This window comes from Protopterus annectens, chromosome 2.part2 (genome assembly GCF_019279795.1).
Source record: "Protopterus annectens isolate FY-2018-M chromosome 2.part2, PAN1.0, whole genome shotgun sequence".
Lineage (NCBI taxonomy): Eukaryota > Metazoa > Chordata > Ceratodontiformes > Protopteridae > Protopterus > Protopterus annectens.
In genome coordinates, this window is record NC_056730.1 from 1,028,593,759 (window position 1) to 1,028,618,318 (window position 24,560).

Here is a 24,560-nt window from a genome sequence, read left to right on the forward strand (position 1 = left end):
TGTCTTGATAAGATTTCGGGACAGTACATTGGCATTGAATAGTTGTTTCTGGCATGAAGTTGGTGCTGCATTTATTGGCTAGCATGCCGTCAATGAGGACATAAGAGCAGAAGCCAAAGTAGCTCCAATTGCAGAAAAGGTCAAAAAGAACAGATTACTATGGTTCAGGCACATTTGCAGAAAAATCAAAAGACAATTTGGTGAAGATGATTTGGGACTGACAGGAAAAACTCAAGAAGAAATGAGGGTATCCTGCAAAGAGGTGGATGGATTGTTTGAGGGACAACCTTCAACAGTCAGGCATGAATGTTGAAGAAGGCAGGGGAGTGGCATTGAATAGAGAGAGCTGGCGACAGTTGACATGGCACCCCAACTCTATGTAGAAAATGGGGAAAGGGGGGAAGATGATGATGTTGGAAATGCCTACTGGGTCAGCGTAGTTAGGGCCATAATGAATAAGTTCTGAGCAATGTTGGGAATTATTTATTAGACACCTACTGTAAATAATGAAGAATGTATAGTTATCCTTAGCTTCAGATGCCAATCTAAGTTCATGTTTGCCTTACCAGTCCTAATAGTATTATTTTTTTTTTAGTTTATATACAGTATTGTAATGTTATCCTTGATTTGAGTGTCTTTAGATCTGCTATACGGTTTAACAATGTGTTTCTTTTATTGCAGAGCTTGTTTATGTTAGTGGACCACCAGGGTAGTTTGCTCTTAAATGTTTCATTATATTTAGATGCAAAAGGCACTGTCAGTTCTACACATTTATCTCATTTTGTATAGAACTCTTTTGTGCAACTCCCTGTTGTGATGATGTCTTGGGTTATGCTGGAAGTAATACAATGAGAACTGAATCTTGAAACTTCATCATAAGAGTTTGATGAGATTTGTCGTCTTTGAAATCCTTAAATTTATGAATATTGTATATTCAGGTTTAAAGAGTATAAGGGTAAAGGTCACTAGTTTATGTTTCAGCTTAACCAGGTAGAAAGATACCAGGAGGAAAGCACATTAAAATGTTATATTTGTAATGACCAGGTCAAGAATATTATGCCCTCTGGTGGGTTTGTTAGCAGTCTGTTTCAGTCAGCTTTTGTTTACGAAATCTAAAAATACTTGGGCTTATCCTGCATTTGAGATATAGATGCGCCAGATTACTGAAGAGTAGTTAAACTCTATGAGACAAACCAAAAAGCCAAAAAACAAACCGATAATCCACAAAATCCGACTGATAGCTGTGAGCCAAGAAACTTGTAAATAAAATACAAATTTATTCTTATCGAATGAAGTGCTTTTCGTTGGCACAAATGTGTCAACGTCTTCAGATTCAAAACAGTTTTGTGAAATACACACACCACTTAAAACAACTTACTCTTATCATGAGTAGTTAAACTCTCACAAAATAATTGACTTTTCATTCATATAAGTTCATTAATTTCATATGGGAATTTTACATGACTGCCAGGGGATAGAGAATGTGCCATGTAACAGGCTACAAAGTGATACTTGGTTTAGCTTAATGTGATTAGGTGCTTAAAGAGCTTTGTTTGTAGGTCTGTGGGAATCTGTCTAGAGATGATATGGTCCCTAGCAACTATGGAAACACTGTTACAATTGCCATTATGTCTGAAAGCTTGGTTAGTGCAAAACCCAGATATAGAGGGAGTTCTCTCTGAATATTTAAATTATCAATAATCACACAGATGTGAATGTTCTCTCAATGAAGGAGACCCTCAAGGCTGGACCTTTTTTTATTTTTATACTTATGGCATTGAGCAGATCCACCTTAATGTGATCCTGTTTGGGATTTGCTATTTTAATTATGTTGGGATGTCCATCGGTTATACTGTGCATAAAACTAACACTACGGGGGCAGTGAAGGCTTTAGCCAATAAATGGAAGCCTTGGAATATGAGGTGCAGCTTATCCCTGGCAAAGCAAGTAGAAGAGTTGAGCAACTCATCCCATGTGGACACGTAGGATCCAACTGGAATGGCATCAACTATTTAACCAAAAGCTAAAGCCAGTCATCTTTTCTTTGTATTTAGACTTCATTCTTAGAGAATGAAGGATTCTGCACCGGACCTGTATCTCGCCTACATGTGACTTGCATGGAAAGTTCCGACATGTCTCTCTGCATAACCTTCTGGGTTCTTCATGCCATGTTTTTCAGTCACACATAGATCAATACTATGTCACAGTCATATCTGCCAGGAGAAGAGGCCTTAAGGGCACTTGAGATATGAGAGATTCTGGTACATGAAAAACAACTCACTGTCACTCTGTCTTTGTCTGGCCTAGATAGAGACAAATCAGTGTGTCTAAGTATAGAGTCACAATCACTAAACCACTTTTATTCATAGAATGGTCTGAAGTACTGGACCTGAGATGCTTTAAATCCTTGTGACTCTTGATTGAAGTGTGCCAGAGGGTAACATTGTGCTAGATTTTTGTTGAGACCATTCCCGGGATTCATGAACCTTGCGCCAGGCGCACGCATAGCGTAGGCGTTACAATGCCAAATATGGCCGCCGAGCGATTCAGGTATGATCCAATTCCACGTGCACTACCGGCATGCACCAGATCTGCGCAGCCCCTGGCGTAGGTATGCTAAACACCCCATGTGCAGTGTGTCACCATGCAAATGAAGGCATATAGCGATTCAAGAAGTGGTGCAGGCGTAGCATAAGCCCACGGCAATGTAAACCAAAAAAAACGGCTTACATTTTCTCAAACATAACATCGGAGTAATGGAAGAGTGTCAGACCCGGGTTTCACACTGTTAACATATGCCAATGGCAAAATACACAGACAATGGCAAAAGAAAACATACACAACACATAAATAACAACTTAAATGGCATGTCCACAGTAACTCACATCAGAACCGCAGGACATGTGTGCGGAAGGTGCAACATAATGAAATAATATAACAATGTTATAAAACAGCATCGTAATAGACATCAGGTCCACAGCATAATACACCATGGTATGCATGGAACGCCACAACCATGGTGCAAGGGTTGCCAAGGACTCGCGGCAGTCTTCGGCATGGTAACTATGAATTAGTAGTCAATGCCATGCAAATGAGGCAGGTAATACTGAATCGCAAACTCCCCACCGGAGTAAGGTTGTACCAAACGGCGCAGCGGTAATACACCGAGGAGTGGCTCAGAGGGAATACGTGACATCTGCAGAGGGGTGTGCCACCGTAGCAGTAAGCACATTGGAGCACAGCAAACCTGGGCTGTACATCGCAAATCAAAGCTGCAGGACCGGGGTGTGGGGCAATAGTTTAGCTGAGAGCACACAATGTGCGCAAAAGTGCATGTGTACGAGGATGACAACGTTCCCAGAACCTAGTCATGTGACGCACGCCCCACAAACAATATCAGAAACAGGAAGGTGATGTGAAGAATATAAGGAAATGCGGAAGAAGTGTAATTGGAGTGCTAATGAGCAATCAACATCAATCAACCCACGAAGGCCAATCGGCGGCAGCTGACAACTCTGCATGCAGAAACCTGCAAAATGGGATAGGGGAGGCATATGAATGCAAAGAAAGTAGGGGAGGTAGCAGATTGCAAAGATAGAAGACCTGACACAGCAGAGCAAAGCAGACAGGCAGCACAATGGCAGTAGCACACAAAACGCATGATATGCCATGTTCATGAAAGTAGAAATGACAGTGCTCTGCAGGATGCATGCCAGAAAATGGTAGGTGCAACGTGCAGAAATAGTAAGGGAAGGTTGAAAGGTAATCCATGGCAGGCAAGAGTAATGCAACACCAAAGGCAACACTTTTGTAGTTCCATCGGTAAAACACGGAAGATAACCCTTCAATACGGCCGTACAAACACACCCTATGACATCATCGGTGTGCACAGCACAATAGTATAAAGTGTGAATGCACACAACACACAGCCGTGAATTCCCAAATGCCGCACCATAGGTGTAAACACATGGGGAACTTTTAAAATGTACATGTTGGGGGCTGCCGTAGCTGTGATCCATCAGCATGTGTTAGAGACAGACGGTGTTATGGAGGAGGATGCCGACAACCACCGCAGGCCTCGGAGGAGAAGGAGAGTGTTCAGACCAAGGGTAACCCACCAGGGGCTACATGATCAGGAGATAGTAGAGCGTTACAGGGTGGACAAGGACATGTTACAGCAAATAGTGGAGCTGTGCCAGCCATGCCTGAGAACAAGAAATAACAGAGGGGAACCCATCCCAGTGGACACAAAGGTATGTGTAAGCTTGCGAATACTGGCCACAGGTACCTTTCAAAGGCCAACTGGAGATATAATGGGCATCTCACAGGCATCAGCATCCAGGGTATTACACCAGTTCCTGGATGCCATGTTACCACATGCCAATGAGCATATATACTTCCCCAGATCTCAGGAGGAGTTGGCTAGCAATATGCGCCACTTCCACGGTGTGGCACAATACCCGGAGGTACTGGGTGTGATAGACTGTATGCACATACAAATCAAGTCACCACCTGGCGAGCAGGGTAGACGCTACATAAACCGCAAGGGATTCCACTCCATCAATTGCCAGGTCGTGTGCAATGCCCAGGGCATTATCATGGATGTGTGTGCTGGCAGCCCTGGAAGTTACCACGACTCCCATATCTGGCATGCCTCACAGCTGTATCAGGTATTTGTCAGGGGGGACATCCCACAAGGCCATCTCGTGGGGGATGCTGGCTATGCACTGGAGCCGTGGATGATGACTCCCATCAGAAATGCACACACACACATGCAAGAACGCCATAATGAGGCACACGCACAAACCAGAATAATCATAGAGCGTGTGTTCGGGATGCTGAAATCACAGTTCTGGTGCTTGGATACATTTGGTGGAGCCTTGCAGTACTATCCAGGCACATGTGCCCACATATTCATAGTATGTGCCATGTTACATAATATGATCCTGCGGAAGCAGCTGCTGCAGGGACATAATGGTGAAGGGCCACAAAGCCCACCACAATTGCCAAGGCCAGTCCAGGCACAGAGGGTTCCAGACCAGGAACACACTGTGCCAGCCCCAGTAGGCAGACGGAGACGTACCCAATATGCCTATGCCTTGGCAAAGAGGGAACGTATAGCACATACTCTGACAGCATAGGCCCCATGGACTTACACCTCCCCACCTGCACACACAGTGAAATGGACGGCACACAAACATGACCACCTGTAAAGTGTAATGTATGGGTGGCCTTATGTGTGACTCCAACATAGGCAGCCCCCAAACACTGTAAACCCAACAGCCAGTGGAACATGTGACGCCAACACCTGAACAGTATGTGAGTCCTACAGCATATGGCATTGCTGTGTGCCTGCCACAGTCACCGCAAGATGTATACATATAAATATATATATTTATATATATGTATATATATATATATATATATATATATATATATATATATATATATATCTATATATATATATATATATATATATATATATATATATATATATATATATATATATATATATATATATATATATATATATATATATATGTATATATATATATATATATATCTGATATATATATATCAATAAATATGTACACATATACATATATATAATACAGATAAGACAGTGAATTAGAGGGATATAAGGTGACTGAGAGGTATCCCGCGATATCTGTACATAGTATACATAGTGCAACGAGAATCTGAACATCCGGGAGGTTCAAAATAAGAGGATACCGCCAACCATGGAACGTGTAACATACCGATATGCATAACCGCGAGGCTGAAAGCCCGCCAGAACACAGTACTGTAACAGTACATGCGCGTGTAATAGTATGATGATATGAAGGGAGAGGTAGACACCGCCGCTGGTGTTGCAGTCCACGTAGGTACTGTGTGCAACCGTCCCCGTGAGTGCCGTAGTATGTGTACGTGTGCGCTGAGTGTGCCGTGTGCATCGCTGTGTGGGTGTAATGTGTGTGTGTCTGCAACATGTGTATGTTGGTGCCAAGTTAGAGGCAGAGCAGAATATTAGGTGTAGGCATACGGTAAACTAGCCTCAGGCATATGTTCACTACTAGTCCCACAGTAGTAGTGACAGCCCCACCCTGGCTAGGGGTGTCATGACATAGAATGATACAAAGTGAATATGTCCCAGATGGTAGCACAAGAATATTCCCCATAAGAAATGGAAAAGACATATGTAATAGTCATGCCTGCATGTACGACACTGATATGTTACATGCAATATGATACGTTGGCAAAGTCACACAGCAATAGGTATGTATCGCGGAAATATGTATGTGCTACCCCAGTACTGACCGTGGCCACGTGTTGGCCCGTAAACACCGCTGTGTGTTCTACAAGTGTCAAACAATCAATTCCCATCTGAATATGTGGCAACCAGTGGCAAACAGGCTATCCCAACAACAGGACCACAATGACTGCAAATATCTGGGACAGACTGACAAGGGATAGTTGTCACGTACACATAACCGCTGATATACCACAGATGTTACGAAGGTATACATGCATCAAGCTCACCTGCAGGCGATACCGACACCACATGGCAACAGCCCAACCTACAATCCCATAACAAAAGACTACTAACTGTTAACTCTCCAATTAGGGATGGAGCACACAGACAACTACACTGGTTATATAGAGATGCAAGGCCCACAAACCGTATCCGTGACGTACAAACACCAATATCCCCCACTGTAGATAATAAAGGAATGCAAACCGTAATAGCAGCAGAAACATACAGTCAGTCAATGACATCAGCATAACCACAACATATCGCGTGGGAGACACAGTTAAAGGCAGATGCATAATTGCATGCGTCATATAAATGCAAACAATAGCCATGTTACAGTTTGGAATGCAATACTCCGTTATCATTCGTCGGCAGGACAGGTACACCCACATGTCGAACCAAATAGTACACCTGTCACACACAATCCACGGGTGACTTGAATGCAGAATATACTTGTCCCTATGCATAGCAGATGCAGTTACCCATAACATAAGACAATACAGACCATCCCCACGAAGGTAGGGCAAATATCCAACGCCCAGGCAAAGAATCCAATTATACCCCAGTATCGACGCGTAATTACTGAATGGAGTAGATTCACAGGTGATATGCACGTAATTACTCACGTACACATAGCCGCTGATATACCACAGAAGTTACGGGGGTATACATGCAGCAAGGCCACGTGCAGACGATATTGGAACCAATTAACAACAGCCCAACCTACACTCCCATAACAAAAGACTATTAACTGTTACCTCTCCAAGTAGGGATGGAGCACACAGACAACTATACTGTCTATGTAGAGATGCAAGGCCCACAACCCGTATCTGTCACGTACAACCCCCAATATCCCCCACCATAGATATTAAAGGAATACAAACCATAATAGCAGCACAAACATACAGTCAGTCAATGACATCTGCATATCCAAAACATATCGCGTGGGAGACACAATTAAAGGCGGATGCATACTTGCATGCGTTGTATAAAGGAATACAACAGCCATGCTACAGTTTTGAATGCAATACCCCATTATCATTCGTCGGCAGGACAGGTACACCCACATGTCATACCAAATAGTACACCTGTCACACACAATCCACGGGTGACATGACTTCAAAATATACTTTTCGATACGCATAGCAGTCGCAGTTACACATAACATTAACACAATACAGACCATCTCCACGAAGGTAGGGCAAATAGCCAACGCCCAGGTGGAGAATCCAATTATACCCCTGTATCGACGCGTAATTTCCGAGTGGAGTAGATGCACAGGTGATATGCACGTAATTACTCACTGAGGAACAGCAATTGGTGGGATGAATCCACATGTTGCAGGTATCGACGTATATAAGGAGGACTCTCAGGATATTCAAACCATATGCTCATACCGAAACAGCATTGTACTACCGAAAATGAAAGGAAATGGAAAAACGATACACGGAACGACACACCAACAAGGTATGTAGAACACACGATATGTAAGTTTGTGTAACGCATGATCTGTATTAATAATCTGTACTGTATGTGAATGGTGGTTGTAATTAATTACACTTGTCCATAATGCAGAAAGTAGTGAAAGGTAGTTATGTAGTGATATCTTGCTGAGTATACCAACGCTTGTAGACACCGTGTGTACAGCAGTGGGACATCATGTACACAGCGGAGACACCACAAGGGATGCCACAGGAGGGCATTAAAGAGAACAATGCCATACCACACGCTGTTGCTGGCAGTGGATGTCCAACAAGGAAACGCCATAGCAGGGGATAGTACATGTATGTATACTGTCACAGCACGCATGTGTATGAGCATATACCGTTGATGTCATATGTAGGGTGTGGCCGACGTGCAAGTATGCCCTGCATTAGGGGATACTATGTGACATATGTGTAATGTAAAGTTGTCTAGGTAGATATGGCAGATATCATACACAGTATCACAGGCATATCATGCATAACACTGGTATTGCCTATTGGTATGTACAATAACAGGATACATATGGCCTGTAGGTATGGGACAGAGTAGTAGCATGATAACTAGTCTAAATGGAAGGTACACCAAGTAACCATGCCCAAAGGACTTGTAGTAGCTGCACAGGTGCACAGTGGGCAACAATGCAGTCTGGCAGGTTCACGTGTAAGCACATGGGCAGTGTACACAGTAGTGTCACCTCTCCATGGTAGTGTCCCATGAACAGCAGAGGCAGGTGTTAACTGCACCACTACACAGTACCGCTGCTGTGGTGGTACCAGGACTACGTGTCACTCAAACAGCAAGGGAGGTATCACATGAACAGTGCTACTGTGTGTCCCTGCGGGATGTACACAGGACCTATGTTCCACAGCATTGTGTGTGATGTGTTCGTGGAAGTAACACAGAAGCCCAGCCCATGCAGTGTGGCGTGTGTGCACATATCCAGGAGCATTTCGTTCACACTGCCCACTGCAGATGGCATGTATGAGGAGTATAGTTTTATATGTATAATATCTACATAGATATATAAATATATATATATTTGTATTCTTCTCTGCCTACTGTAGTCCTTATGTAACCTGTCCTTTTTGGACATTCTTCTATCTTAGTCATTTGTTACAAAGATGTTTACTGTGTTCTATTGGGCTCTGTTTTCCTTTGTGTGTGGAGCTTTTCTCCCCGGGCCTCTAATGAAAATGGACATATATCCAGCTAGACTAGCCCGGTCAACAAATGTAAAATAAAAATAAAAATAAAATAAATATGCATCACTAATGTGGAGGACATGGGCCGTGTCAGAGCAGAAGACACCCCTGAGTATGTGGTATGCAGATGTGTACAGATGTGTTGTCCGTATGTCAGCCGCATATGTAAACTGTCTGAGCCCAGTAAACATCGTGGCATGTCAATGTTGTGCCATGTAAAGCTGTAGCTGTTGTGGAAGGTACACCATAAATGTGGTATTGTACCCTTGACTGTGTGTAGATGTGTGTAGTTCACAGGTACAATGGCTACCTATGTACCAGCATCACACACAGTACTGATAGGTGTGGCCTTGAAGAAGGATATCCATGCCACAGTGGAATACGGTAACCACAGGACTGTGTGTGGCATATGTGTGTACTGCAACCATGTACAATGTGATATGTATGTACGGGACCACTATCCATGTGATAGTCAGTGGGTGAATGTTGTTATGCAAAGGTGATGTATATGCACCATGTGTCATGCATCCTGATGCCATGATACGCATATGATGTATCTGCCACACTGACACCCATATGGTCGGTATCGGTATGAGCTGGTGGAGCAATAATGGCCCTTGGTATGTAGGTGTGTGAAATCTAGGCATGGACAGTACTCTGTGACAGCATGTTCTGTATGTAAGCATATAGCGAACATGAGTGGCCCTATGACTGAGGACTGTGTAATGCAATATGTACCTGACGTAGTAGGTACTATGGTATGCTGGTACCACTGTGTGTACAGTCCATGAGCCACATAGCATAACATCCTGAGACACAGGGTATGATGTGCAGGTGGATGTGTATGTTGTCAATACCAGAATGTGGAATGTTGCTGAAAGGCAATGTGAGGACAACGTATGATGTCTCGGCCTCCGTACCATCCTCAACTGCCCATGCAACTGTATGACAGGTGGCCAGCATGTGTATGTGCCTTGCTGTGGCATACACAGGCCCAACACGGGTGCTAGGAAAAGACTGGAGGTCATCAATGTGTGTAAGAATCACGTTCCTGAGGATGTGCCCCATTGACATGCAGAATGGTCCAGTCATGGGTGTATGACTATAGTCCCACTCGTGCAATGCAGTGCCACCCGTGTGTAGTGCGATAAATGCCACTGTGTGGCAGTCAGGGTCCACAATTTCCGACAAAAGGCTAGCAGTGAATATAGTGGCCTGGTGCGGAGACATATACCGAACAGGTTGGTGGGACATTACAGCCAGGGACATTGGAAGGTGACATTGGGCCAGTGTCCCAGGACATATTGTGTGCATGTCAGTACTGTGTATGTGACCACAGGGACACTACGATGTCCATGTACGGATTGCGACCCTGTAGTGAGTGAGAGTGTGTACTGTCGGTGAGTACGCCATCTCCTGGTACGTTGCCAACATTAGCTCAGTCTGCAATGCTTGGGTGACTATTGTATGTGAAATCAGATGTGGATGTTGCCAAAGAATACTGACATACCACCACAATGCCTGAGGCCCCACACCGCAATGTGCGGCAGTCATGTTTAGGTAGCTAGCCTTGGAGTATGTGATGATGGACCTCGGGGACCCACCATGGCTGACAAGTGATGCACCCCACACATGTGAATGTACACCACTGTGCAACAGCCTGTACATGTGGTTGGACATCATATGTGCATGGAACATGACCACCACAGTGGCATCTGTGAACTGGTCAGTACCGCCATGTCTCTGTGTGGAATAGCATGATTCCTGCAATTGTGTACATGCTACTGCAGCACACTGTGGTATGTGTCAGCATATGTATGTGCAGTGTCCATCTGCTTGGGTGTCATGATGTTAACAACTGCTGTCAGCAGACGTCCGTAGTAGTTGTTGTAGTACACATGTTCCGTGTATGCTGTGATGGGTGTGTTTCCAGGGTGTGGCTAGCAAGGCCGTGTAGCATATGTGTTGAATCCACCAAAGAGGGGATAACCCCAGGTGTGTCACACCAGTCACATGGAGGTAGTGTTCATGCTAAGGGTAGTGTAGGTATGATATGTGTTGTGTATTGTTTCCTCCAGCTGAGCGGAGTGCATGACTCAAGCATGTGTAGGTACATGGGTGTCTATCCCAGGGAAGTGTGGGTTACTGTCAGCACACAGCGATGGTAGCTGTCTGAGGCCCAATGTACACTATAACAACACAGACTGTACGTAACCTGTGGTGTACACTGTTGACTCTGTCGCGTATTACAATGTGTATAGCGGTCACAAACACGGTTATCTGCACATGGAGCACCTATGATGCATTGTGTTAAGCAACTATCCAGGATGTGTGCAAAACACTGTGTGATGTGTGAACCCCTCATCTGTGGGTGTTCCGGTCCAGGTATGTGCCTGGAAGGTATGGTCCGTGTACAATCCGTAATTGCAGGTGTGCTGCGCAGAGCATGGAGGCAGGTTCCAGTCACCGCAGAGATATGTGAGTGGTGCAATAGTGTGTGTGCCTCGCTTGTGTGCATCACAGTGGAAGATGCAAGCATTGTTCCACATGACCCCATGCCGTGCCTGCCAGTTACAGCCCTGCCGGTGACAGTTATGTGAAACTGCCAGAGAGGCAGTATAGCATGTGATGATGTACATGTGTGCTCTACACCCCAGGCCGATGGCTGCAGGTTATGAGTGCCACAGCATTGTGTTTGACCTGGACTGTCATAGCTGTCGGATACCACATGCCTGTGCAATAACAGTAGGAGCATAGGCAACTGTTGCAGTGACACAGTAGGTCAATGTACAGTGTCCCCTTGTCCAGACCACTGCCGACTGTACACCATGGCTAGACACACACCCAGAGGGCTATAACACCGGTGAGCCATTGCATGTCCCAGTACACGTATTCTGTGTATTGCCATCACAGGGCAGTCACGATAACATGATGTAGGAGAGATATATTGTACCAGGTGATGTGTCATGTGTGCGTATGTTGAGTTTCAGAGATGTTCACTCGTCCGCAACATCTCAGTGCATGATGCCTCGTGTAACATGATGTGTGGAACTGCAGTGTGATTCTCAACAGAGTCATCCGTGACTGGTGTGTTGTGAATGGTGTAACCCATGAGTCTGCGGGATATACACTGATGTTGGCTGCCATGCTGGGGGCCACCAGTGGTGCCTACAGTGGTCATACAGACATATTGCATACATTGTTCTTGCAGGAATGTTCATTGTTGTAGATGATGTGGTACTACGTGATGGTAGGTGTGTGTTGTGAATGTTACCCATCCAGATGTGACCGTCAGGTGCAGTCATGGTTGTCGACAGCATCACCCCCATCCACAGCTGTCAGCACCCTGTCCCCAGAATGGGTAACAGTAGCCCTCGTACTGTGTGACTAATGTGCAGATCATAGAACACCTACTACTGGCTGCCTAACAGTGTCATCTAGGCAGGGTATATGATGGCTGGAATACGCTGCTCCAATGTATAAATATGATATCCCAATGAATTACAATGATTCCCATCTAGTAAGCCATGGCTGGCATGTAAACCATGTACAACAATGACTGTGTGACAGACCCTTCCAATGTGGAGGCATGATGAACATGCACCCATTAGAACACCAAATGAGGTACGTTGCACGTAATGATGTACAACTGACAGCTATGGGCACAGCATGGATGCAGAAGCACATCTCCCACAGGCAGTACCGCTGTACATTGGTAGGGGGGCATTGCATGAGTACATGTGACAGTTGCTGTATTGCCACATGTATGACATATCCGTCATATAGGGATAGCACTGGTACGTGACGGTTGGACATGCCTGTACATACAACCATGTCCCACAGGATATGTGTTAAGTGTGTACAACACCTGTCGTACCTTCAGCAAGCTGTGAAGTGTATGACTGCCAGTGTACCTGTGTGACATGTTGTGCAATGGGTGCAAGGGAACGCAGTAGCGCATTACATGCTCACATGTCCTGCACAGGTGCATACCTTGACAATACAATACAAAGAGGGTGTTGGATAATTGCAACCCACAAGAGGTGATGAGTATGGGTGGCAATGCACTATCACCTTTCCGGGTAAGGTGTGCATGTCCATGACACATTAGCACCTGAGATGTTAGCAGTAGAGCTGTACAGGGCGGCATGTATATTTGATTACAAATACCTTTGCATGTTCCACCAGTGGCCTGTTGACAGACAGACCTCAACACAATGTGCAGCATTGACATGTGCACAGCACATCACCACTGGCTACAGTAGAACAGGGTTAATGTGTTGACATGTGCACAGAACATCAGCACCATCTATAGTCGAACACGGTATGTGCTGAACCCCACCGTCATTGTAGCCCATGCCACAGAGAGAAATGTTATGCATCTGTGTATGTACGGCTGGGTATGGACCTGGCCTAGCAGTATAGCTGTGACAGTGTTGCGAACAACATACTGAATGGGCTGTGTGTGGGAGGTGTGTGTCATAAGTGTATGGTCTGATGGATGATACCAGCATTGCCACCGCCATGTGAACATCCCCGTCCCCATAAATGAATACCTCGGCTGTGCTCAACACCATGGTCACTGTGGAAGGGATGGTGCTGTGCGGTGCACCCGCCGACATGGTGGTGACAGCAGGCACTGGATGTAGACATATGAGGTACCCATGTCAGGTCGGGGTACCATCCATGTGCACGGGATATCACCGTGCGGGCATATACAGCACTATGTTAAACAATATTACAGCACATAGCAACTGTCAGGGGTAATGTTTATGCATGGATGTGTGATACCAGCATGCACCATACACACCCCCACCATGCAGCATGCTGCCTACCTTGCAGAAGGACATTGTCCACACCATGATGATGGACATGCGACATGTCCATATACCCATATAAATGACATATGGAATGGACAGCCACCATCCCAATACTGGTATTCCACAGGCTGGACACATCCCTGTGCCATATATGTGATATACCCTGCCATACCATGCAACCCTGTCCATCAAGGCTGCACGTGCCATCAGTCATACATGGTGCAATGGCCACATGGCACATGCACTATCAACTGACTGGATCAGTAATGTGGCACTGATGCACCTTGTGGTGTCACAATTGCTGTGTGACAGTGTGTAAAACGTGTGCGCACATGCTATGTTTGACCATCCCTGCAAATGTCATATGATTAGACATTGTCCCATGTGTATCACATGTGCAATACAGGCGGCCGTGGCAGGATGTCCAACACCCGTGCAGTGCTGAGTAGATGTATATCTCAAAACATATGCATGTACAGGTGTCCATGTGTATGTGTGCAGTGCCACTGCTGACGTCCATAACGGCTGCGTCTGTGATGCTATGTGACATATACACAGCATCCAGGTGAACAGTAGTACTGTGGACACATCGGGCCAAGTGCAGAGTGGTAAGAGCACAGGTGCAGGAAGGTACACATGTCCACAGCAAGTTACCATCTACATGGAGTATGTTGACACAGAGATATGATATGATATCCACTGCATAATGGTGTGATAGGTGTGGCAGCAGCACGTCAGCTGTGTCAGTGTCATGATGCGTCCCAGAGATTACTGTGCAGATGTTGTACATGTCATAGCAATGTATGTTCAGTGGTATGCCAGTACATCAGCATGACTGTGACCTGTCACCATCTTTATGTCTTACAGATAATGCCACGTTCACGACTCCCAGCCTTCAGCCGCCAGGAGGATGATGTCATCATACCATTGCTCCATGACAACTATGACGTGCTGTTCAGCCATGCTCCACAGCAAGCGCAGCAGCGGGCTGACCTGTGGCAGGATATACGCAGGAGGGTGAATGATGTGGGTGGCAACAACCGCACCTACCAGCAGGTACGCCAACACTGCACAGACCTCGTATGGCATGCGAAACAGCGTGCCACTGCAATCGCCAGAGAACAAGGTGGAACGGGTGGTGGGCCACCAACCCAGCCCCCACTCACACACACAGGGGAGCTACTGGCCAGTCTGGGGACACCCAGGGAACAGCATGCAGAAACACTAGCCGCCATCATGGAGGTGGGTGTCTCCCAACCAATGAGCCTGGAGCTGCCTGGTAAGTCAGTCCTGCATATGAGTATGATATCCACTGTAGTTGCAGGTGTCACTGTACATCATGTAAAGTAACAACACATGCCAGGTATATGGGCACACAAGCCGCATGCTACAGTATGCTACATTGTGTATGCAGACGTGTGCATACCATATGCTATCACACAGGTACATGATGTCACATGCACAGTGCAAACTGTGGCTGTCATACAGTCATGGATAATGTTTATACTGTTGTGTCGCCCCTATACAGGTACCTCTGGCGTGTCGCACAGACATGGGTCTGTCGCAGGTGAGACTGTTGTCAGTATCAGGCATGTTACAGTGTAGAGTTATTTGCCATGTGGCCAGGTATAACATGCACACCTGGGTTTAGTTTCAGTCACGTTATACAGGTTGCACCACCAGACACACACATGCCACCCGTGTGCAGTAGATACAACCGTTATTATACACCAGCATGAAACCACAGTACCTGTCAATGTGATATGTGCGGTCAGCTATGCATACCACGTTGGAGGTGTTCTACAATGGATGCATATGTAGTATGCATTGGAACAACATTCGTGGTACACACACAGTACCACACAGTGAGCAGTGATCTGAGCAGCACACAGGTGTCACCAATGTGACATATGCCCCTACATTGTGTGAACACATTGTGACCCGCCACCCGACATGTCCCAAGCTTGTGGTGTTCTGTCTGCAATATTGTCACACCATCACATGACCTACACCCGACATAACAAACATCCACACTGTTGTCTGCATAGCCCTGTGGAATGTGACACCTCTGACATGTATGGGTGTATGTCACATGGGACACCACAGACATGTGTACAAGATGCCCATCAAACACAATTGTCCAAGTCCCGTTCACACATGGCCATGGGTGATAGCCACAGGCATGTTGCCACACAGTACGCCTGATGTGGATAGACCCCATTGTACATTGTCCACACATAGTGCAATCATAGCCGTAGTGGACCACCTGTACATTTGATGTGTTACACCGGACAACTGGAATGCCTGTCTGCAGCCACCGGAGGTGTCACCGATGTCTACCATATACATGCTGTGGAACAGCATGACTGTGTTGCAGTCATGGCAATGCAATGCATCCATGTTATGCATTTCACAGCAACATACATGCGTCCTCTTGCCATGCAGTGGCACAGTGCCAGTACTCCACACTGTATAGCTATGTACACGGCTCACACTAACCACACCTGCACATACATATGTGCTAAACATGCAACCTATCTGTAGGCTGTACACACAACACTGCACTGTGAAGCACATTATGATGCGGTGCATGTGGCTGGACACCATTGTGTCACACATGTATACATGTCACTGCACATGTCAGCAGAGTACATGTCAAGGTAACGTCAACCATGTGTACTGTTAACCTGTTTGTGGCCACATGGTGTATCACGGTGATGCATGCAAACTACCATGATTGTGTGTACTGCATGCCTACTGATATGACACGTGCTTGATGTAGTGTGCACCCCAGGGTGGTATGCATACTAACACTATTAATGTCTGAGCTGCATTCCCTGTGCTGTAGTGCAGGAATGCTGCATGCCATCTGAAATATCACATGCATGGTGTGTCTGTCTGTGTGTGTGTCTGTGTGTGTGTCTGTGTGTGTGTCTGTGTGTGTCTGTGTGTGTGTGTCAGTGTGTAATGTACCTTACAGTATGTCTTTGCATTCACAGGTGGTGTAGGTGCGTTACCCTCCGGCGGTCTATCTGATGTTAGTGTCCCCACAGATACTAGCGGTGATGACCATATGCATGAGGTACAGGCAGGGTTGTCAGGGGCAGAATCTGCGCCATTGGTTACCATTCCACCTATGTCCCCCTCATCCCCGCACATGGTTCTGATGCCAACACATACCACATCACCGTTGCCCATAGAGGAAGGACAGCCAGCGTCTGTTGGCGTTGAACAGGAATGTGTGGTGGCTACAGAAGGTGTGACTACACACCATGTTGCCAGTGTAATGACTGGTGATGTGCCACACAGGCATGTGGCTGGCACTGCTCATAGGAGGACCTCTGGCAGACATGCACCTGCAGTACAGGGCGCAGCAGCTGGTATCACCAGACGCATGTTCCAGACTGTAATGGCAGCACAGGCACATGCAGAACGGCAGAACCAAGAAGGGCAGAGGCTGCAGAGGGCTGCAATCCATACCCTAAATGACAACATCCAGTCATTGGCAAATGCTCAACAGCAGATTGCTAATGTACTGGATAGGCGATTAGGTGAAATGGTTGGAATCCTCGACCGAGGCATGGCAATCCGTGAGCGTGAGCTGTCTGTGCTGGAACACCTGGTAGGGGTGAGGCATAGGACACGTGGGAGTAGGCCAGCAACACCACCTAGTGGAGGTCAACATGTGCGTGCCACCTGTCATGCCCACTCACATAGTGCCGGTAGCAGTAGCAATGCAGCTGGTGCTGCACTGTCCACACCAGGACACAGCAGGCCACGTGGACGTGGCCCTGGCCGGTCCCATCATGGGCACAGTTCCAGCAGACATGTGTCATCGGACAGTAGCCACTCTATACCTCCACCTGGTAGTGCCCGTGCAACCCCAGGCAGGCACAGGTCACGTGGCCGCGGACGGACACAGTGAGCTGTACAACCTGCACTGTACAGTCTGGGGCTGTCAATTATACCCCGTGTAGGCATCACATATGGCTGAACTGTGTACACACATACCCACACACAGCAGACACAACTGTAGGGCTCCACCACATCCACATGCATTCTGCACAGACATGCCCAGTAAACTCACCGGCCCTTACACACACACATGATGCTAACCATTGGTGCAACCTATGCCCCTGGCTAACATATCACCCTGTGCATATGATGAAGCCTCTGCCGCATCCCTGTCATCCACAACATTGGTGCAGGGTTATGCAAATATATTCTGATGCACAGGGTGGACAGGATAGTGAGAAGTGTGTGTGATACCTGTGTATGCATAGCGTGGGATGTGTATGTTGCAGTGGTTGTGTATGACAGCTGACAGATGCGTATGTGATGTGGGTTGTGTACTGTCAAAATGCAGCAGACATACCATGTTGTGCAGGTGCAGCATGCATTGTGATGTGTTCACGGTATGTGTGACGGTTACATGTGTAGCACCATGTTGGTTCTGATAACCTGAATCCCTCCTATGGTGTACTCGCATGTGCCTACAGGGAGCACTGTTATCAGTCCCCCATGTGTAGCAGTGGACTACCCACAGGCACATCTGGCAATAGCAGCATACTACATGTACCCGCAACCTGCCTGGACACCTACATGACACACATGTCCGCACATATAATGCACCTGACGCATGTGGTCGGTGCCACAGGCTACAGTGGACAGAGACATCACATACATAGCAGGACACATTACAGGTATGGTGACATGGTGCAGGTGTCGTACACAGCGTGCTGGCCACTGACTTCACGTGTCACCTGTCAGCTGTGGGGCACACTGTGCAGCAGTCTGACCCTGTAACAGTACAGGAATATGGTCGCAATCGCGGGGTGTACACCACTATGGCGCACACCCCATAGTGTGCAGATGGGGACACCTGCCTGTGTGGTCAGCACCCTAACAATGATATGCACCCACACGCCATGTCACAGGGGGCGGACTTGCACAGGTGGCCAGTATGGCTCACACCTATGGCATCTACAGGGTTGTGCAATGCAGCACCAGTACGGGATGGTCACCCTGTGTGGTTAGTGTCCTTTCACAACAGTATATTTGCATACACCCTCACACCAAGCAGCAGACATACAAACATGTCGACACACACACACTGTGGTGACCACACATGTATACACGGAGAGACAACGTGTTGCATGTACTGCACCATCCAAATCCATGCACCCCACACTGAGGTATGTACAGTTCTCTACTATGGTGTACAGGGATGTGTAGCACGTGGGACATATTCCCCACCGAGATGTGGCATACATGGGCACGCATTCATGCCCACATGTCAGTGCTGGGAATACTACACCCGCCATATGATACGTGTGCAGGCATGCAGCAGTATGCAGTGCATTATGTGTACCAACACTGTATCCTGCAGATGTGCCGATATATGCACTTGGTAGGTGGTAGGTGTTACAGTTGCCATGTGACATACAGGCGATGACACCTGACCACTGGGTATGCATTATGTCAGCACTGTCATGTAACAGCGACATAGCATACTGTATGCACATGGCAGGGTAGGATGGTGTGTGACACACCTGTGAGCCACCACCTGCACACATGCATGTAGACAGGTGTTTAAGCACATGATGTACATGCATACCTCCATACGTGCTGTTTCTATGCCACCATATAACGGCCCCTATGATGGGTACACATGTGGTAGGGTGTTGCAACTATGTTATGGACATTGGCCACTGCTCATGCATGGCTGCTCCGTGCACAGTACACGTGTCACATGTGTCTCCTGTTGCCATGTGTGTATGCATTGCTACGTTTTGACATGTGTGTTGACATACATGAAACATGGACTGTGGTATGGTATCACAGCTGTCACAGGCAAACAATACAAGGGTATGTGTCCCAGTCAACACCGCTACACCCTGTAGTGGGAGCATTCCACAGACATGGGTCCACCTTCCATTCGTGTGTGTAGCACCGTGTACGCCAGTGTTATGCATGTGGTACATCACAGGCTTTGTATGTGTCACATGTGCAGTCCATGCACACATCCAGACAATCACATGTATGACATATCCAGACGTTGGTTCACTCTGGTACAGCAGCAGTCGTGGGTCACAGCTGTGTCAGGGCCGTGGTATGTGTGGAGCCGACCTGTCCATGTATAGAGATATGGGTGGACAACATCACACATGTTGGATCATTGTTAGTACATGTGTACTCTGCACAACTGGTGTACACCACTATACAGACCTGTGGACATATGTCACATGTTGTTGTCAGACCGTGAGGCTTACTGCTGCACCGATGACATGGTGCTGGCATGGCAGCTACAGTGTACACTGCAGTGTGTACATGTTTGACCTGCACCCGTGACGCCTGTGATGTCAACTGTGTGTGTACGAGTAACTGCATGTGTGACCACTCTGTGCGTGTGGACAGGTTTACCTCACCGTGACCTGCAGTGTGTACACTCCGTCTGCATGCTGGACGGCGCGTAGCAAATGCTAAGTGTGTGAGCATGCCCAGTAAGCAGTTGTGTAGATGGACACACAGTACAGTGCACACTGCGCCCTTCTGTGAGTATACCCCATGTGCATGTATGTTTCCCCTTTGCAACCGCTAAGTGTGTGAGCATGCCCGGTTTGCTGTTGTGTAGGTGGACACACAGTACGTTCCACACTCTGCCCTTTCATGATTGCACTCCATGTGTATGCATGTTTGCACTTTGCAAATGCTAAGTGTGTGAGCATGCCCAGTAAGCTGTTGCATAGATGGACACACAGTACAGTGCACACTGCGCCCTTCTGTGAGTATACCCCGTGTGCATGTATGTTTCCCCTTTGCAACCGCTAAGTGTGTGAGCATGCCCGGTTTGCTGTTGTGTAGATGGACACACAGTACGTTCCACACTCCGCCCTTTCATGATTACACTCCATATGTATGCATGTTTGCACTTTGCAAATGCTAAGTGTGTGAGCATGCCCAGTACGCCATGCATGGACAAACAGTACATTCGGGACGACGTCTGATACTAGGCATGTAGCCATGCCCAATGACATCATGCATAGCCATGGTGGCCGTCCAGGTGAATTGTATGTAGTTGCTATGCCACAATGGATGCCTACATCATACACACTGGTTGCTCTCTCAAAGGGTGTACTGTCTGTGGTGCATCACTTATCCATTTCATGCTGTACTGCTCCATAGATAGGTAGTATTCCCGAGTGCAGCACTGCCGTGTTACTGTACGTCCACCTTGGGATAGTAACATGCTGTGTGACTGCTCACTCTGTATTCATTCCCTATCGGCATCCTTGCCTTTGCAGATGATATCACCCACCTAGGAGTATGCCTCTTGACAGTGCTGTGCTCAGTAATCTCAGTAGCGCGTTCTGTAAATGCATCATGATGTAGTGTGTTCATGTAGTTAGGTGTAGGTTCAACTCCCAACCCTTCCCACTGTGTGTGTGTGTGTGTTTCCAGCCACCTCTGGGGACAGTGATGCTTTTAGATGCATCACAACACATACATTTGCTATCAGCGTCTATTCCTTTGCGGATGATGTCACCCACCTAGAAGTATGCCTCTGACAGTGCTGTGCTCAGTAATCTCGGTAGCGAATTCTGTAAATGCATTACGCTGCAGCGTGTTCATGTAATTCGATGTAGGTTCAACTCCCAGCCCTTTCCACTGTGTGTGTGTGTTTCCAGCCATCTCTGGGGGCAGTAATGCTTTTAGATGCTTCACAACACATACATTTGCTATCAGCGTCTATTCCTTTGCGGATGATGTCACCCACCTAGAAGTATGCCTCTGACAGTGCTGTGCTCAGTAATCTCGGTAGCGCGTTCTGTAAATGCATCATGCTGTAGTGTGTTCATGTAATTCAATGCAGGTTCAACTACCAGCCCTTCTCACTGTGTGTGTGTGTTTCCAGCCACCTCTGGGGACAATAATGCTTTTAGATGCTTCACAACACATACATTTGCTATCAGCGTCTATTCCTTTGTGGATGATGTCACCCACCTAGACGTATGCCTCTGACAGTGCTGTGCTTAGTAATCTCGGTAGCGCGTTCTGTAAATGCATCATGCTGTAGTGTGTTCATGTAGTTCGGTGTAGGTTCAACTCACAGCCCTTCCCACTGTGTGTGTGTGTGTGTGTGTGTGTGTGTTTCCAGCCACCTCTGGGGACAATAATGCTTTTAGACACTTCACAACACATACAATTGCTATCAGCGTCTATTCCTTTGCAGATGATGTCACCCACCTTGAAGTATGCCTCTGACAGTGCTGTGCTCAGTAATCTCAGTAGCGCATTCTGGAAATGCATCATGCTGTAGTGTGTTCATGTAGTTAGATGTAGGTTCAACTCCCAGTCCTTCCCACTGTGTGTGTGTGTGTGTTTCCAGCCTGTGGGGAAAGTAATGCTTTTAAATGCTTCACAACACATACATTTGCTATCAGCGTCTATTCCTTTGTGGATGATGTCACCCACCTAGAAGTATGCCTCTGACAGTGCTGTGTTTAGTAATCTCAGTAGCGTGTTCTGCAAATGCATTATGCTGTAGTGTGTTTATGTAGTTCGGTGTAGTTTCAACTCCCAGCCCTTCCCACTGTGTGTGTGTGTGTTTTCAGCCGCCTCTGGGGACAGTAATGGTTTTAGACGCTTCACAACACATACATTTGCTATCAGCATCTATTCCTTTGCGGATGATGTCACCCACCTAGACGTATGCCTCTGACAGCTTGTGCTTAGTAATCTCGTAGCTGCTCTGTAAATGCATCATGCTATAGTGTGTTCATGTAGTTCGGTGTAGGTTCAACTCCAAGCCCTCCCCACTGTGTGTGTGTGTGTGTGTGTGTGTGTGTGTTTTCAGCCGCCTCTGGGGACAGTAATGCTTTTAGACGCTTCACAACACATACAATTGCTATCAGCGTCTATTCCTTTGTGGATGATGTCACCCACCTTGAAGTATGCCTCTGACAGTGCTGTGCTCAGTAATCTCAGTAGCGCGTTCTGTAAATGCATCATGCTGTAGTGTGTTCATGTAATTCGGTGTAGGTTCAACTCCCAGCCTTCCCACTGTGCGTGTGTGTGTTTCCAGCCACCTCTGGGGACAGTAATGCTTTTAGATGCTTCACAACACATACATTTGCTATCAGCATCTATTCCTTTGCGGATGATGTCACCCACCTAGAACTATGCCTCTGACAGTGTTGTTCTTAGTAATCTCGGTAGCGCGTTCTATAAATGCATCATGCTGTAGTGTGTTCATGTAGTTCGGTGTAGGTTCAACTTCTAGCCCTTCCCACTGTGTGTGTGTGTGTTTCCAGCTGCCTCTGGGGACAGTAATGCTTTTAGACGCTTCACAACACATACATTTGATATCAGCGTCTATTCCTTTGCGGATGATGTCACCCAACTAGACGTATGCCTCTGACAGTGCTATGCTTAGTAATCTCGGTAGCGCGTTCTGTAAATGCATCATGCTGTAGTGTGTTCATGTAATTCAATGCAGGTTCAACTACCAGCCCTTCTCACTGTGTGTGTGTGTTTCCAGCCACCTCTGGGGACAATAATGCTTTTAGATGCTTCACAACACATACATTTGCTATCAGCGTCTATTCCTTTGTGGATGATGTCACCCACCTAGACGTATGCCTCTGACAGTGCTGTGCTTAGTAATCTCGGTAGCGCGTTCTGTAAATGCATCATGCTGTAGTGTGTTCATGTAGTTCGGTGTAGGTTCAACTCACAGCCCTTCCCACTGTGTGTGTGTGTGTGTGTGTTTCCAGCCACCTCTGGGGACAATAATGCTTTTAGACACTTCACAACACATACAATTGCTATCAGCGTCTATTCCTTTGCAGATGATGTCACCCACCTTGAAGTATGCCTCTGACAGTGCTGTGCTCAGTAATCTCAGTAGCGCATTCTGGAAATGCATCATGCTGTAGTGTGTTCATGTAGTTAGATGTAGGTTCAACTCCCAGTCCTTCCCACTGTGTGTGTGTGTGTTTCCAGCCGCCTGTGGGGAAAGTAATGCTTTTAAATGCTTCACAACACATACATTTGCTATCAGCGTCTATTCCTTTGTGGATGATGTCACCCACCTAGAAGTATGCCTCTGACAGTGCTGTGTTTAGTAATCTCAGTAGCGTGTTCTGCAAATGCATTATGCTGTAGTGTGTTTATGTAGTTCAGTGTAGTTTCAACTCCCAGCCCTTCCCACTGTGTGTGTGTGTGTTTTCAGCCGCCTCTGGGGACAGTAATGGTTTTAGACGCTTCACAACACATACATTTGCTATCAGCATCTATTCCTTTGCGGATGATGTCACCCACCTAGACGTATGCCTCTGACAGCGCTGTGCTTAGTAATCTCGGTAGCGCGTTCTGTAAATGCATCATGCTATAGTGTGTTCATGTAGTTCGGTGTAGGTTCAACTCCAAGCCCTCCCCACTGTGTGTGTGTGTGTGTGTGTGTTTTCAGCCGCCTCTGGGGACAGTAATGCTTTTAGACGCTTCACAACACATACAATT